Source organism: Glycine soja, chromosome 1 (genome assembly GCF_004193775.1).
Source record: "Glycine soja cultivar W05 chromosome 1, ASM419377v2, whole genome shotgun sequence".
NCBI classification, from domain to species: domain Eukaryota; kingdom Viridiplantae; phylum Streptophyta; class Magnoliopsida; order Fabales; family Fabaceae; genus Glycine; species Glycine soja.
This window is the reverse complement of record NC_041002.1, coordinates 19,730,933-19,737,770: the sequence shown is the minus strand read 5'-3', so window position 1 is coordinate 19,737,770 and position 6,838 is coordinate 19,730,933. Positions and strand designations below refer to the sequence as shown.

The 6,838-nt window shown below is 39.4% G+C and overlaps 1 non-coding gene across 1 annotated transcript; it reads right to left on the bottom strand.

Annotated features, from left to right (window-relative positions):
* Nucleotides 1-865: 865 nt before the first annotated feature.
* Nucleotides 866-972, bottom strand: LOC114368980. Its single transcript, XR_003657461.1, has one exon. It is a non-coding gene; the product is annotated as a small nucleolar RNA R71 (small nucleolar RNA).
* Nucleotides 973-6,838: the final 5,866 nt, after the last annotated feature.

Below are 6,838 nucleotides of genomic sequence, written 5' to 3'. Positions count from 1 at the left end.
ATCGTCCAAAAATAGTGATTCTGTCAAAAGTTTTTTATTTTTCAAGTTTTATTCACTTATTTTTCTTAACCTACCATTTTTAGCTTCCATAGTTAGACTTTGAATTTTTGCCTGAAAAATTTTTGTGCTATCTTCTCATCATTTTATAAGGTTGCTCACAAAATTTCAAGTCATTTGGATATCATTTGAGGGTAGCTGTAGTTCAAACCTGCACCTTTATTTACATGACAAGACAATTAGTTGTGCATGCTGAATGTAGTGTATGACTAGAGGCAATCCATCTGACTTACAACCCTTTGACCCTGACATAGATAGGACATTTCATAGATTAGTTAGGCATCATTTTATACCTTTTGATCATCCTGAGCATTCCATTACTGGTGAATCTGTGTATTCTGTTATTGGTGATTTTGAACATCCTGATTTGGAGCATTATAATTTTGAGCATTCTGATTCTGAGCATTCTAATTTTGCACATTCTAAGAACATGGCACAACCTCCACCCCGTGAGAGGACTCTAAGGGAAATGGCTGCTCCTGATTTCACCTATGAAAGCTTGTGCATCCAATACCTTGATGAGGATGTCCCATATGTTCTTAAAACTGGACTGATTCATTTGCTTCCAAAGTTTCATGGCCTTGCAGGTGAAGACCCGCACAAAAATTTGAAGGAATTTCATATTGTCTGATCCACCATGAAACCCCCAGATGTCCAAGAGGATCACATATTTTTGAAGGCTTTTCCTCATTCATTAGAGGGAGTGGCAAAGGACTGGCTGTATTACCTTGCTCCAAGGTCCATCACGAGCTGGGATGACCTTAAGAGAGTATTCTTAGAAAAAAATTTCCCTGCTTCCAGGACCACAACCATTAGGAAAGATATCTCATGTATTAGACAACTCAGTGGAGAGAGCCTGCATGAGTACTGGGAGTGATTTAAAAAACTATGTGCCAGTTGCCCTCACCATCAGATTTCGGAGCAACTTCTTCTCCAATATTTTTTTGAAGGACTCAGTAATATGGAGAGAAGTATGATAGATGCTACCAGTGGTGGAGCCCTTGGAGACATGACTCCTGCTGAAGCCAAAAATTTAATTGAGAAGATGGCTTCCAACTCCCAGCAGTTTACCACCAGAAATGATGCCATAGTTATTAGAGGAGTGCATGAGGTAGCTACAAACTCAGCTGCATCATCTGAGACTAAGAAGCTTGAAGGCAAATTGGATGCATTGGTTAACTTGGTAACCCAGCTGGCCTTGAATCAAAAATCTATACCTGTCGCAAGGGTTTGTGGTTTGTGCTCCTCTGCTGACCACCATACAGACCTTTGCCCTTCCATGCAGCAACCTGGAGCAATTGAGCAGGCTGAAGCTTTTGCTGCAAATATTTACAATAGACCTCCTCAACCTCAGCAGCAAAATCAACCACAGCAGAACAATTATGACCTCTCCAGCAACAGATACAACCCTGGATGGAGGAATCACCCTAATCTCAGATGGTCCAGCTCTCAGCAACAACAACAGCAACCTGCTCCTTCCTTCCAAAATGCTGCTGGCCCAAGCAGACCATACATTCCTCCACCAATCCAACAACAGCAACAACCCCAGAAACAGCCAACAGTTGAGGCCCCTACACAACCTTCCCTCAAAGAACTTGTGAGGCAAATGACTATGCAAAACATGCAGTTTCAACAAGAGACCAGAGCTTCCATTCAGAGCTTGACTAATCAGATGGGACAATTAGCTACACAATTGAATGAACAACAGTCCCAGAATTCTGACAAGCTACCTTCTCAAGCTGTCCAAAATCCAAAAAATGTCAGTGCCATTTCATTGCGGTCGGGAAAGCAGTGTCAAGGACCTTAACCCGTAGCACCTTCCTCATCTGCAAATGAACCTGCCAAACTTCACTCTACTCCAGAAAAAGGTGATGACAAACATTTACCTAACAATTTCTGTGCAGGTGAATCTTCTTCCATAGGTAATTCTGATTTGCAGAAGCAGCACATTCCTCCTCTTCCATTCCCTCCAAGAGCAGTTTCCAACAAAAAAATGGAAGAGGCAGAGAAAGAGATATTGGAAACGTTTAGAAAAGTAGAGGTAAACATACCTCTGTTGGATGCAATAAAGCAAATTCTAAGATATGCTAAATTCTTGAAGGAGTTGTGCACTAATAAGCGGAAGCTTAAAGGAAGTGAACAAATTAGCATGGGCAGAAATGTCTCTGCATTGATTGGTAAATTTGTTCCTCAAATTCCTGAAAAATGCAAAGATCCAGGTACATTCAGCATACCTTGTATTATAGGGAATAGTAAGTTTGACAATGCCATGCTAGATTTAGGAGCTTCTGTTAGTGTTATGCCTCTGTCTATTTTTAATTCTCTATCTTTAGGTCCCTTGCAGTCAACTGATGTGGTAATTCATTTAGCTAATAGAAGTGTTGCCTACCCTGTTGGTTTCATAGAAGATGTCTTAGTTAGAGTTGGTGAACTGATTTTCCCTGTTGATTTTTATATTTTGAATATGGAAGATGGATTTTCTCAAGGATCAGTTCCCATCATTCTAGGCAAACCCTTTATGAAAACTGCTAGAACTAAGATAGATGTTTATGAAGGCACACTATCCATGGAGTTTGGTGATATAACTGTTCATTTTAATATTCTGGATGCTATGAAATACCCTTCTGAAGATCTTTCTGTATTTCGTGCTGAAATAATTGACCATGTTGTTGATGAATACATGACTGATCTTTATTCTAATCTGCATGCCTCTCACTCTTCATGCATTGAGTCTGAAATTGTACTTGATCATATGTCTGAATTTGATGCTGAGAGTGAATCTGAGAGTGATATTGATTGCATGTCTGGTGGTGGTGTTTTACCTCTCGAGATTGATTTTATAGAGTCAGATAGGACTAACCATGTTTCAGGAAGTACACATACCTCTGACTTTCTTTATGAGGTAAAGGCTGAGAAACCATCTCCTTCTACCACTGTCCAGCCGACCACACCAGAATTGAAGCCTCTGCCATCAAATTTAAAATACGCTTACTTGGATGATAGCAAGAGTTTTCCAGTGATTATATCTGCCTCCCTTGCTGATGAGCAAGAGGAGAAGTTGTTGTCAGTTCTCAAGAAGCATAAGAAGGCTATAGGCTGGACCCTGGCGGACATTCCTGGTATTAGCCCATCCACATGTATGCATCGAATAAATTTAGAGGATGGAGCTAAACCAGTAAGACAGCCACAGAGAAGACTCAACCCGGTGATTCTTGATGTAATGAAGAAGGAGATAACCAAGCTTTTGCAAGCTGGAATCATTTATCCTATCTCTGACAGCCAATGGGTGAGTACCGTCCAGGTAGTCCTGAAGAAGACCGGCCTCACTGTGATAAAAAATGAGAAGGAGGAGTTGATTCCTACTCGGGTGCAGAACAGTTGGAGAGTCTGCATTGACTATAGGAGGCTGAACCAGGTTACCAAAAAGGACCATTTTCCCCTGCCATTCATTGACCAGATGTTTGAACGCCTGGCAGGTAAATCCCACTACTGTTTCCTTGATGGTTTTTCAGGTTATATGCAAATTACTATTGCTCCTGAGGATCAGGAAAAGACCACATTCACCTGCCCCTTCGGCACTTTTGCCTATAGGAGGATACCTTTCGGCCTGTGCAATGCCCTTGGTACCTTCCAGCGGTGCATGATTAGTATTTTCAGTGATTTTTTAGAAAATTGCATAGAGGTGTTTATGGATGATTTCACTGTATATGGATCCTCTTTTGATGGTTGTTTGAATAGTTTGGAAAAAGTTTTGAATAGATGCATTGAAACTAACCTTGTTCTAAATTTTGAAAAATGTCATTTTATGGTTGAGCAAGGTATAGTTTTAGGCCACATTATTTCCAATAAGGGTATTGAAGTAGATCCTGCAAAAATTTCTGTTATTTCACAATTGCCTTACCCCTCTTATGTGCGAGAGGTGCGATCTTTTCTTGGTCATGAGACTGACTCAGTCCTGCAGTTCTGTCATTCTTCCGCACCGGGAGGTCATCTGGGTGTTCAAAGGACAGCTCGCAAAGTGCTTGATTGTGGTTTTTATTGGCCCACCATCTTTAAAGATGCGTGGAAGATCTGCAGCACTTGTGAGCAGTGTTAGAGAGCAGGAAATACACTTACATGGCGACAACAAATGCCTCAGCAACCTATGCTATTCTGTGAGGTGTTTGATGTCTGGGGTATAGATTTCAGGGCCCTTTTCCTGTCTCTTTTGGTTATGTTTACATTCTCCTTGCAGTTGACTATGTTTCAAAATGGGTGGAAGCCAAGCCCACTAGAACTAATGATGCTAAAGTTGTTGCAGACTTTGTCAGGTCTAATCTGTTTTGCAGGTTTGGAGTACCTAAAGCAATTGTTAGTGATCAAGGAACCCATTTTTGCAACAGGACAATGCATGCCCTACTTAAAAAGTACGGGGTGGTACACAGGGTATCCACACCATACCACCCCAGACCAATGGACAGGCAGAAATTTCTAACCGGGAAATCAAGAGAATTTTAGAGAAGATTGTGCAAGCAAACAGGAAAGATTGGAGTACCAGGCTTGATGATGCTCTTTGGGCACATCGGACTGCCTACAAAGCACCCATAGGAATGTCTCCTTATCGGGTTGTCTTTGGAAAGGCATGTCATCTTCCAGTGGAAATTGAGCACAAAGCTTATTGGGCAGTGAAGACTTGCAACTTCTCTATGGATCAAGCTGGTGAGGAAAGAAAGTTGCAACTGAGTGAGTTAGATGAAATCCGCCTAGAAGCCTACGCGAATGCCAAGTTCTACAAAGAAAAGACCAAGAAGTTCCATGATAGCATGATAGTTAAGAAGGACTTCATGGTTGGGCAAAAAGTGTTATTGTATAATTCTAGGCTTAGACTCATGAGTGGTAAGTTGAGGTCTAAGTGGATTGGTCCTTTTGTTGTTACTAATGTTTTTCCTTATGGTACAGTTGAGATCAAAAGCGACTCCACAAACAAGAGCTTCAAGGTCAACGGACATCGACTTAAGCCATTCCTCACGAACCCTTCTTTAGTGGACGTAGTGGTGGAAGAGACTTCCTTACTCCACCCTACTCTTCCTCCACCATGACTTAGGGAGTTTTTCTTTTCCTATCTCCTTCTTTGCTTTTATTACACTTGTCCGATTCTATTTGATGATTTAATTGTTTTTAATCTTTTAATTGTGCTACATTGAGGACAATGTGTTGTTTAAGTATGGGGGGGGGGGGAGGGAGTGTTCTTTGGTTTTGCTAGTTTTGTTGGTTTTCTTAATTTGTTAGTTGTGTTAATTTGTTAATGTTGTTAGTTTCGTCGGATTTTTAGTTTAATATTTTGGGTCAATTTTGTGTGCATGTACGACTTTGCATATTTTTCTTTGAATTATAGGATATGTTCAAGAAATGGGTAATTGTTTTGAAAATAAAAGTTCTTGACATTTTGTGACTTGAAATCCTTGATTCTCCTCTACATGTCATGATAGTTTTGAAAGCTCAATTTGAAAGTGATGAGTTTACCTTTGTGAGAATTTGAGCCATCCATCATCATAATCATTTGGTGTGTTTTGCCCCATTGATTGCTTGCACAATAGCCTTGGCTTGATTCTTGTTGATGCTTCCTAATTCACATGCATATTTGGAAATGATTGAGGCAATTTTGTTCTTATAAGCTTCTAGCCAAATGGACTTACCTTGAATTAATTCCTTTGATAGCCCTTTTGAGCCTTGTTTCCCTTTCCTTGTTTTGAAGCTCACTACAAGCCTTAAATGAAAAAACCATGATATCACCATATCCTTAAGGAATTTTGGAGCTTTGGAATTGTTTTGAGAATAAGTGTAGGGGGTTTTTGTTTCATTGGATAACTTGTTTTGTTGGCTATGCTTCATGATGTATTTTGGGTCATACTTGATGTACATTGTATATTGGTTAAATGTTGGACATGCTGAATGAAATGTTGTTTCTCAAAGGCTATAGAGTAAAAAAAAAAAAAAGCAATAAAGTTTAGTGAATAAGATCTTAAATGGCACAAGAATGATGAAACTCTTGGTTCTACTCTTTATGTTTAAATTTTATCTTTACTTCTTTTTATTTTCTTATTTTTTCTTAATATGCACTTATTCCTCATTGCTTCTCTATTCCTTTGGGATTCAGCCACTTATTCCATATTTTTCCATACCTTGTCCTTGGCCCCATTACAACCTTAAAAGACCTTTTGATCCTCATGTGCTTGTGTTTATGGGTTGATTGTCAATTTTAGAATCTTGCCAAGTTTATGTGGTGTTTGCTTTCATGGGTGCTTTGAGGGTAAATAGTAGCCTAGACACTTGAGAGATAGAGTGTATATCTTGTGAGGCTTTATCACTTTTCATTCTTGGGCTGATTAACTATTTTGCCATGATTGGGTTGCTTGGATGATTTTCATGAATGTCTTGACTTTTTGGATCTCCTTATGTTAGATGTTACCCATTCCTTTCATTCCTTGATGTTCATTGAGAAATATGTGAATGTTTTTGTTTGTCTCTCTTTGATATCCTTGGATTTTGTTCTTTGTTTCATTTTGCCCAGGAGTGCAAAAGGCTAAGTATAGGGGGTTTTGATGTGCCATCATTTTCTTCTATTTTCTAAACCCTTTTTGCACCATTTTAATTACTGATTGGTCTTAATTGTCAATTAATCAGGCAGTTTTATTATTTGGGCTCATTTAGCTAATTTGATGTTTTTAATCTAATTTCAGGAATTAATGAAACATTAGGCTTAATCCGGATTTTGGTTATGGGCTTGAAGAGGGCAAATAAA